Source organism: Notolepis coatsorum, assembly GCF_963971535.1.
Source record: "Notolepis coatsorum genome assembly, contig: SCAFFOLD_2050, whole genome shotgun sequence".
NCBI lineage: Eukaryota > Metazoa > Chordata > Actinopteri > Aulopiformes > Paralepididae > Notolepis > Notolepis coatsorum.
The window spans coordinates 1,552-12,500 of record NW_028169153.1 but is presented as its reverse complement, the minus strand read 5'-3'; the positions used below and the strand labels follow the sequence as shown (position 1 = coordinate 12,500).

Below are 10,949 nucleotides of genomic sequence, written 5' to 3'. Positions count from 1 at the left end.
ACACGCACACACACACACACACCTCACAGCATCTTCCATTTGTGGAGGGGAACAGCCTAAACGGTCCAGATGCTTAATTGATCAGCACGTATAGACGGCGGGACTAATCTCTATCAACTGTAGCCAATCTGTTTGTAGTCGCGAGTCGTATTGACCAATCACGTGGGAGTTCCCCACACTGGCACTTGGGCTGCCTGCAGCTGAACAGGTCCGTGTGGGAGGAGCCTAAACCACCTATTTACAGGAGTTTGTAAACAATTCCCGGCTCTCGGAAGAGGAAGTCTTGGAACTGTGATGTTGGTAATCTGAAGCCAGCAGCTGCCAGCGACGCCAGTAGCAACAGTAACAGAGGCTGCTGCTAGGGATGTGGGAACATAGGGCTGTGGGAACATAGGGCTGAGGGAACATAGGGATGAGGGAACATAGGGCTGTGGGAACATAGGGCTGTGGGAACATAGGGATGAGGGAACATAGGGCTGAGGGAACATAGGGCTGAGTAAGTAAGTAAGTAAGTATTTATAAAGCACCTTTCATACATGTCATGTAGCTCAAAGTGCTGTACACAATTATAGGCATATATAACGATAAAAGCAATAAAGTCATAGTGATCAGTTAAGATCAATGTTAAAAAAAAAAAAAATAGTAATAATAATAATAATAATAGTAACGTAAAAATGAAAATAACGTAAAAACAGTCATTTGCTTACCAGTTTGGGAGAACAGGTCCGCACAAACATTTCCGCTCAGTGGCAACCGGAAATGCACTAGACCAATGCACTTGTATGGTAGGTAGCAATGTTTAGGTCTTATAATGCTAGTGTAGTTACGTTTTTATCAGTGGTCATAGTTGGGTCCATAGTGCTTTACCAAGTCCCACGGATCCATCAGTGGCCGTGTATTGTGTGCGTATGTACCCGTTCGCTCATGTGGTCAGTGGCCAGAGTTGGGTCCACAGGACTTATCCAAGTCCCATGGACCCATCAGTGGCCGCGTCTTGTGGTAGAAAGAAAGAAAAAGAAAAACGCATAAAGAAAACAGTCTAAAGTTTGAAAGTTTGGGAGGTCCGCAAAAACACGCCTTCAGCTCAGAAGCTGAGGTGTGTCAAAAACTTTTGAAAAACTGGAGGCGTGTCTCCTATTGTACCCATCCTTCATCTAAGAAGTTTGAAAGTTTGGGAGGTCCGCAGAAACACGCCTTCAGCTCAGAAGCTGAGGCGTGTCAAAAACTTTTGAAAAACTGGAGGCGTGTCTCCTATTGTACCCATTCCTTCATCTAAAAAGTTTGAAAGTTTGGGAGGTCCGCAAAAACACGCCTTCAGCTCAGAAGCTGAGGTGTGTCAAAAACGTTTGAAAAACTGGAGGCGTGTCTCCTATTGTACCCATTCCTTCATCTAAAAAGTTTGAAAGTTTGGGAGGTCCGCAAAAACACTCCTTCAGCTCAGAAGCTGAGGCGTGTCAAAAACTTTTGAAAAACTGGAGGCGTGTCTCCTATGTACCCGTTCCTTCATCTAAAAAGTTGGGTCCACAAGGCTTATCCTAGCCTCATGGATCCATCAGGTTTTTCCAAGCCATAACTATTTGTAAGCTAGACTGTATAGGTACGTTTTTAATTTTCCTTTAAAAATGTGTATAGAGCTGGCGTTTCTGATGTGTGTTGGTAGTGTGTTCCATAGTTTTGGGGCATAGTTGGCAAATGCCATACTTCCTATCCTTTTTTGGTTTCTGGGCGTGTCTAGTAAACCTGTAGTGGATGACCGTAGCGTTCTTGAGGGCAGATAACTAACTAGGGAATTTGCTATGTATTTTGGGCCTTGCTCATTAAGAGCTTTATATGTTAGGAAAAGGACCTTAAAATCAATTCTATGAGTTATTGGAAGCCAGTGCAGAGTGGCCAGGACTGGAGTGATATGTTCTCTTCTCCTTGTATGAGTTAGTAATCGAGCTGCAGAGTTTTGGATAAGCTGAAGCTTCCCAATGGTTGCTTTGGGAAGACCAGTGAACAGTGCATTACAATAGTCAAGCCGACTTGATACAAAAGCATGAATAAGTTTCTCTGCATCCTTTTTATTTACGAAAGGTCTTACTTTCGCTATGTTTCTTAGGTGGAAGAATGACGTTTTCATGGCCTTATTTATATGAGACTTAAAGGTCAGGTCTGAGTCCAAGATGACACCTAGGCTTGTAACCTCAGTCTTTACATAGGATGACAGACTCCCCAGGTTTTTACAAAGCACTTCCCTTTTCGCTTTTGGGCCGATCAATAGGATTTCGGTCTTGCTTTCGTTTAATTTTAGGAAGTTATTGTTCATCCACTTGTTTATTGCTAACAGACAATTTGTAATGGACTGTATGGCTGTAGTGTTATTTGGTTCTGCGGAGATATATAGTTGTGTATCATCAGCATAACTGCTGAGGGAACATAGGGCTGAGGGAACATAGGGCTGTGGGAACATAGGGCTGTGGGAACATAGGGCTGTAGGAACATAGGGCTGTGGGAACATAGGGCTGAGGGAACATAGGGATGTAGGAACATAGGGCTGAGGGAACATAGGGCTGTGGGAACATAGGGCTGAGGGAACATAGGGCTGTGGGAACATAGGGCTGAGGGAACATAGGGCTGAGGGAACATAGGGCTGAGGGAACATATGGCTGTAGGAACATAGGGCTGTGGGAACATAGGGCTGAGGGAATATATGGCTGTAGGAACATAGGGCTGTGGGAACATAGGGCTGTAGGAACATAGGGCTGTGGGAACATAGGGCTGAGGGAACATAGGGATGTAGGAACATAGGGCTGAGGGAACATAGGGCTGTGGGAACATAGGGCTGAGGGAACATAGGGCTGTGGGAACATAGGGCTGAGGGAACATAGGGCTGAGGGAACATAGGGCTGAGGGAACATATGGCTGTAGGAACATAGGGCTGTGGGAACATAGGGCTGAGGGAATATATGGCTGTAGGAACATAGGGCTGTAGGAACATAGGGCTGTAGGAACATAGGGCTGTGAGAACATAGGGCTGAGGGAGCATAGGGCTGTAGGAACATAGGGCTGTGTGAACATAGGGCTGTGGGAACATAGGGCTGTGGGAACATAGGGCTTTGGGAACATAGGGATGTGGGAACATAGGGCTGTGGGAACATAGGGCTGTGGGAACATAGGGCTGTAGGAACATAGGGCTGTGGGAACATAGGGCTGTGGGAACATAGGGCTTTGGGAACATAGGGATGTGGGAACATAGGGCTGTGGGAACATAGGGCTGTGGGAACATAGGGCTGTGGGAACTTAGGGCTGTGGGAACATAGGGCTGAGGGAACATAGGGCTGTGGGAACATAGGGCTGTGGGAACATAGGGCTGTGGGAACATAGGGCTGTGGGAACATAGGGCTGTGGGAACATAGGGCTGTGGGAACATAGGGCTGTGGGGACATAGACAGCTCCCCTCTGCTAGTGCTAGTAAAGCATTGTGTGAGTAGCTCTTGCTTGCGGTGAGGTTTCATGGCGGCCTCAGTGTTTAGTGCTTAGTACGCTTCTGTATCTAGAGCTTCCTCTACATGCTTAGTGTATATCCCCCCCCCACCCCCACCCCCCCCATCTCAACCCTGTGTTAACTTCACAAAGAGCTGGGAAGTATGCACACACTTGTCTCACTACTGTGTGTGCGTGTGTGTGTGTGTGTGTGTGTGTGTGTGTGTGTGTGTGTGTGTGTGTGTGTGTGTGTGTGTGTGTGTGTGTGTGTGTGTGTGTGTGTGTGTGTGTGTGTGTGTGTGTGTGTGTGTGTGTGTGTGTGTGTGTTACTACAGGTCGCGGTCTATCAGTGGAGCCTCCTCCGGTCTCTCTACCAGCCCTATCAGTAGCCCACGGGTAAGTACACACACACACACACACACACACACACACACACACACGCACACGCACGCACACACACACACACACACACACACACACACACACACACACACACACACACACACACACACACACACACACACACACACACACACACACACACACACACACACACACACACACACACACACACACACACACACACACACACACACACCTCCTCTCAACCCATTTTCCAGGACCCCAGTGTTTTGCCTTAAGGCACCTCTCCAGCTGACCCCGTCTGGTAATATATTATTTTCCACAGAGCGGAATAAATGCATTGCTTTTCCTACCAAAAAAAGTATAAATTTATCATAAAGAAAATGTTTGCGGGTCCAAAAGGAATGTTGTTGTTTCTCCCTACTTCCCATTTCCCCACTACACCTGGAACGCACCTGATTGGATAAAATGACATGCCAGTGCTCTAGTGCGACATCTAGTGGCCGAATGTTTTCTATAGCACCTTTTAAGCCTCAATTTATCCATAATGTATTTCCAGGAAGTAAGGAACCACTAGGGTCGGTCGGTTCATATCCTGCACTAGACCAGGCTGAGACCCTATCGTGTCGTATAGTTACCCTACGAAGGCATGAGACCCTATTGTGTCCGTAAAGTTCCCCTACGAAGGCATGAGACCCTATTGTGTCCGTAAAGTTCCCCTACGAAGGCATGAGACCCTATTGTGTCGTATAGTTCTCCTACGAAGGCATGAGACCCTATCGTGTCCGTATAGTTCTCCTACGAAGGCATGAGACCCTATCGTGTCGTATAGTTCTCCTACGAAGGCATGAGACCCTATCGTGTTGTATAGTTCTCCTACGAAGGCATGAGACCCTATTGTGTCCGTAAAGTTCCCCTACGAAGGCATGAGACCCTATTGTGTCCGTAAAGTTCCCCTACGAAGGCATGAGACCCTATCGTGTCGTATAGTTCTCCTACGAAGGCATGAGACCCTATCGTGTCCGTATAGTGTGGAGACTACTTCACTCAAGCCTCTGGTCAAATAGAATAGAATAGAAGAGCTTTATTGATCCAGAGGGAAACTCAGCACCACAGATCGCTCACAATGAACATTCAGTTAGTCAAAAGTCACAAATAAGCAGTGTTGGGACTAACGCGTTACAAAGTAACGCGTTACAGAAACGAAGTTACTTTTTGCCGCAACTAGTACTCTAACGCATTACTTTTGAAATTCAGTAACGCTACTTACGTTACTGAATGGTTTGTTAGTTCGTTACTGCGTTCTTTTTATGTAGATTCATAGCGAGCGTCCTTATTTCGCCTGCGTTTGTTTTGTTTACTGTAGACTGAAAGGCGCTATATAAAACGAAGTATTATTATTATTATTATTTCTTTCCGTAGCCTCATTCTGGTTTCGCACTTCTGATTGGCCACTGACGTTCTGAAAGAAATAGGCGCTCTCTACAGTAAACAACAAGAGGACGCTCGCTATGAATCTACATAATAAGAACGCAGTAATAATAACGAACTAACAAACCATTTAGCAACTACTTGGAGAGATAATTAATATACAACATGGAAACGAGATAAAGAACATGTTTGAAGGGCTGCTGGAGTCAACTGGACTAACGTTACATCTCGACCACCGCAGACTGGTGACGGTGAGTGCAATGTGTTCACTGAAACTCAAGATCAACGGATTTTGACTGTACAAAATCTGCCAGGGAATCTCATAATACTAATCAAACAATATAAATATAGTCCTTTCATGCACAATTGATATCCTAACTATTCTAACGTTGCAATGCTTTGATAACAACGCTGCAAGATGGTTATGAATGAATTAATGAATGGATGAATGAATGAATGAATGAAAACTTTATTTAACAGATTGCAGAATGGGTACAATACAGTACGGCTCAATACATACAATTGTTAAGGGGATGCAGACCTGAGAAAGACGTTTGTCTTGTTTCCATCAGGGTCCCCCATTTTCAATTCATATAGACATTTATGACATACACAACATACATGACATTTATGGCATAGGGACATATAGGTATTTAGTACTGATACATTTGTGACATAAACGGTATTCCAATATACAGTACTGTTACCCCTAGATCCTGACAGAGTATATACATATGATGGGGAGGGGACTGTACATTAGGAGGGGGTGGGTGGGTGGGAGAGAAATATACATACAGCGGGGAGGGAATATATAATGAAACGCTCTAGACCACATTGCTTAGCAGAGTTCGGTGATGTGAATGGAAACTGTCAAGTTGATCAACCGATTTTGAGTATATGGGGCATGGGACTTGAGCAATTTTTTTTTTTTTTTTTTTTTTAAATAACTAAATAGTTACTTTTCACAGTAACTCATTACTTTTGGGTGTAAGTAACTAGTACAGTAACGAAGTTACTTTGAAATGAAGTAACTAGTAAAGTAACTGAGTTACTATTTTTCAGTAACTAGCACAACACTGCAAATAAGAATACGAATAAGAATAAGAATACAAATAAAAATACACAGTCAGAGATATACCTTCTAAAATGTGTGTATACATTCTAAAATTTTGAAACGTACAGTCCCGAAACAGTAAAATGTGAAGTGTGTATGTGAAGTGTAAATTGTAAAACATGCTTGTGTAGAGAGGACGTGACATAACCACCTCAGAGTCTCTCTCTCTCTCACAGAGACCCCCTCCAATCTATTATCCCCTTCTCTGTTTTCCTGTGGCCTGAGCTGCTGCTGGAAATCCCAGCTCAGAGAATGCTTGAGAAAATCCCACTGTTTCCTGCTTAGAGCGGAGGAGCTTGCGGTAAACTTTTTCCAGCTGAGTAGCTCTGAGAAAAGCTCGAGATTAGCCGCCAGGTTCCTGAGTACGAGCCCCTCGCAGCATGCAGACCTCCCCCCCCCCGGCTACGAGCCCCTCACACACGCAGAGCTCCCCCAGGTTCCTGAGTACGAGCCAGCCCCTCGCGGCCCGCAGACCTCCACCCCCGGGCTGATCTGAAAGGGAAATTGATTCCTTGATTCTGCTTTCCTTCCGACTGATGCGTAGAAGCATTTTGTTCATCTGTTCATTGTGGAGGTTTCTCTGATAGGCCTTTCACACCGGCCGGGCTGCGTGTATGCCTTCTACGACGGAACTGCGTTTCCGCGTTCGAGTTTTGCGCTCTGATTGGCCAGGTCATGTGGCATGTGCGCCAATCGTGGGACAGCAAGTTCTGAGCCTATTTCCGGGTCCGACAGCCTGCAAACTACCTGGCGTTCTATCGCCATGCTCTAAGTCTAAGTCTAACCTTAACCAACTTCGAACGAGCGCCTAAGCTTAACCAGTGTAGAAACTTGCGGTCCCACGATTGGGCGTACATGTCACATGACCAGAAATTACCTGGCCAATCAGAGATGCGGAAACGCAGTTCTGTTGTAGAAGGCATTCAGGCGGCCGGGCTCTGTGCCGGTTCCCGAACGTAATCTCGAACCGGCCGGCTCGTTCACACTGGGAATAATTGGTTCGGAGCATGGAAAATTGGTGCTCAGTGTTTTCTCAGTATTCCAAGTATTCCCGGTGTGTGAACACGGTGTGAAAGGCGTAGATGTGTGCCGTCGACGGTGTGCCTTCTGGGACGTGGTGGAGGATAGGAGTGTCTTCTTCCTCACACAGCTGTGTCTTCCACACCTGTCTCTCTGTGTGCGTCTCTCTGTGTACGTCTGCTGTCCTGCTCCTCTGCTCTCTGCCAGCAGAGGGCACACTCTGTCTCGTTTCATGCCAGGAATGTCCAACTCTTCTTCTCGTCACGCGCGTCACCGTCGTTAACCACATCCCACATTGTGTTTTAAATGCTTGTCGTAATAATTTGCTGTTCCATTATTATTCTCGTCGCTGGTCTTGGTGTCATGTTTGTTTGTTTTTCTGGCCTTATTGTCTTTTCATTTGACAGCCGAATTGGCTAACTTGCATGTCTTCTTCTGTCTTCCATCCTCTCTTGTCTCTTGTCTCTTTCCGTCTCTCTCCCGTGGGTGTGTGCGTGTCTCCTGTATTACGCTCTGGCTGCTCCGCTGCTGGCTTCACGTCCGTCTATTCCGTCTCTCTGTCCCTGTGTGTGTACCGTTGTCTCTGCGTGTGTCTCTGCCTGTGTGTCCCATGTGTCTCTGCGTGTCTTTGTTGTGTCCTTTTCATTTCCTGCCTCGGCTGCTGGCTGTATTGTATCGTGTGCCGTCCCCCGCCCCCCCCCCCCCCCCCCCCCCACAGCCTGTCAGAAAGTTCTGTGTTCCGCCCCAGTGCCCGGACCTGTCCCAGTCCCCCAACACCAGCCCCTGTCCGTCCCCCGAGCCCCGTCCGCCGAGAGGCGGCGCCGGCGGCCCCCGCATCTCCACCCCCAACTCCCTCACGCCCAACAACAGCGAGGTCCTGCCGACCGCGGCGGCCCTCAATAAGACGCAGACTCTTCCCGCTAAGCCTAAACTGGCCCCCAAGCCCCTCCTCCACGCCACGCGCTCCAACCCGGGGTACCCGCTCTCGACCCCCTGCCAGTCGTCCTTCAAGCCCCACTCCGTCTCCTCCTCCACCCGCTGCCATGAGTCCTCCTCATCCAAGCCCCTCTCTTTCTCCTCCACCCCCACCCCCTGCCAATCCTCCTTCAAGCCCCTCTCCTTCTCCTCCACCCCCACCCCCTGCCAATCCTCCTTCAAGCCCCTCTCCTCCACCCCCACCCCCTGCCAATCGTCCTTCAAGCCCCTCCCTGTCTCCTCCACCCCCTGCCAATCGTCCTTCAAGCCCCTCCCTGTCTCCTCCACCCCCTGCCAATCATCCTTCAAGCCCCTCCCTGTCTCCTCCACCCCCTGCCAATCCTCCTTCAGGCCCCTCTCTGTCTCCACCACTCCCTGCCAGCCCTCCTCCCCCTGCGAGTCTTCCCCCAAGCCCCTCTCTTTCTCCTCCACCCCCTGCCAGCCCTCCTCCTCCACCCCCTGCGAGTCCTCCCCCAAGCCCCTCTCTTTCTCCTCCACCCCCTGCCATGAGTCCTCCTCCCCCAAGCCCCTCTCCATCTCCCCCATCCCCTGCCAGTCCTTCTCCAGGCCCCTCTCCTTCTCCTCCACGCCCTCCTCCCCCTCCAGCCCCACCGCCCCCCTGCTGGGCAGCCCCCAGGTGCGCCGGGCCCCCCCCTCCCCGGGGGCGTGCGTCCCCCAGCTCCCCGTGCCCCTCAGCCCCGTGGCGGTGCCCCTCTCCTCGCCCGCCATCCGGCTGCACCACTTCCACCCCGTGGCGGTGGCGCCTTCCTCCTCCACTGACCACGCACCCAAATCCTCTATCCCCCTCATACAGGTCACCCCTCACCCCTCCCCCCGAGGCAGCCCCCTCCCCACCCCCAAGGGCACTCCGGTGCACACGCCCAAGGAGAGCCCGTCCGGGACCCCCACTCCCACGCCGCCGCCCAGCCCCTCCATCGGAGGGATGCCCTGGAGGACGCGTCTGAACTCCATCAAGAACAGCTTCCTGGGGTCGCCGCGCTTCCACCGCAGGAAGATGCAAGGTACAGGAAACACCACCGCCACCATGTGTTCTGCTGTTCCTCTATGGGCCTTTCAACTCTGTTTATAACCTTTGACCCTGCCTGTCACCATGCTCCACAGTTCCCACACAAGAAGAGATGTCCAGCCTCACACCAGAGTCGTCCCCAGAGTGAGTATTTTATGTCTTGCTGTTTATTCATTCATTAGTTTATTCAGGACTCTCTGTGTGCCGTCATCCCCCCCCCCCCCCCCCTGGACCAGGCAGCAAGCCAGTCAGTCAGTTAGCCAGTCAGCCAGTCAGCCAGCCAGTCAGTCAGCCAGTCAGTCAGTCAGTCAGTCAGCCAGTCAGCCAGTCAGCCAGTCAGCCAGTCAGCCAGTCAGCCAGCCAGTCAGTCAGTCAGTCAGCCAGTCAGCCAGCCACTGTTTGGTACAGTCAGAGAATCAGGATGACTGTTGACTCTTTGATCTTTGGTACAGTCAGAGAATCAGGATAACTGTTGACACTGTGATGTTTGTTACAGTCAGATAATCAGGATGACTGTTGACTCTGTGATGTTTGGTACAGTCAGAGAATCAGGATGAGGAAAATCCCGGACGAGCCCCCAATTTGTGACAAACGTGTAAATTGTGACAAATAGGGAGTCCACACACGTGAAAGCAATTTAACAATATCCTTTATTTAATCCTATATAACAAACAATGATTTATTTAAACAATGAATATGTATGTATAAGAAGCAGTGATGATGGTTGATAACCTGTTCATGGAGATGGAGAAGCAGAGAGAGAAGGTTAATGAGGGACATATATATATAGGCTGCTCTCACTGCCCAGGTGAGACCAATTGGGCTGACGAGCCACCCACTCTACCATGCTCCTGGAGAGGCAGTAGACTCACCAATAAGTTTCAAGTTTCTCAAGTTCAAGTTTCTTTATTAGTTGTCATACAAAAGTACAAAATACTTTTATATAAAATGCTTCTTTCTGTTTTGCTCCAGAGATTGTGCTAGATAAAAATAGTATAAAAGTATAAAATAAGTATAATAAGTATAAAATAGAAGTCAAGTACGTAGACAAAAGTGTTCAATATACATATATACAATATACAATGCAGAGTAGAAGTAACTGAGTTACAATACAATATACAGTACAATTTAGGTAAACTTTACAGTAAGGTGTAATGAGGTATGAGTTGTAGTGCAAATTCTTTACCAATAAATATAAAGTGTGTTAATTATGTGTCTAAAGTGGGTAAAGTGGGTGCTACATTGAGTTGTTTGTTTAAAGTGAGTGTGTACGTGTGGATGTGTGTGCTGTGAGTGTATTTGATGGTTTGTTACATAGTGTTATTGTCATTTAGCATCCTGATGGCCTGAGGATAGAAGCTTCTTCTGAGTCTCTCTGTGCTTGCCATGTGACTCCGGTATCGCTTGCCTGACTGCAGCAGTTCAAAGAGGCAGTTGTTTGGGTGGCTGGAGTCTTTGATTATTCTCTTAGCCTTACCCCTGCACCGCTTGTTGAAAATGTCTTGGAGAGTGGGAAGCCCACCTCCAATTGTGCGTTCGGCTGAACGGGCCACT

General features: G+C 48.4%; 1 pseudogene across 1 annotated transcript in view; it reads left to right on the top strand.

Moving 5' to 3' along the window:
- The window catches only part of LOC311248774 (serine/threonine-protein kinase BRSK1-like), a 27,474-nt pseudogene extending 17,931 nt beyond the window's left edge, over positions 1-9,543 (top strand). Inside the window, exons 5-8 of the transcript in view lie at positions 3,801-3,861; positions 8,112-8,368; positions 8,811-9,390; positions 9,491-9,543. The product of the transcript in view is annotated as a serine/threonine-protein kinase BRSK1-like (transcript). The remainder of the gene's footprint in view (positions 1-3,800; positions 3,862-8,111; positions 8,369-8,810; positions 9,391-9,490) is intronic.
- Positions 9,544-10,949: the final 1,406 nt, after the last annotated feature.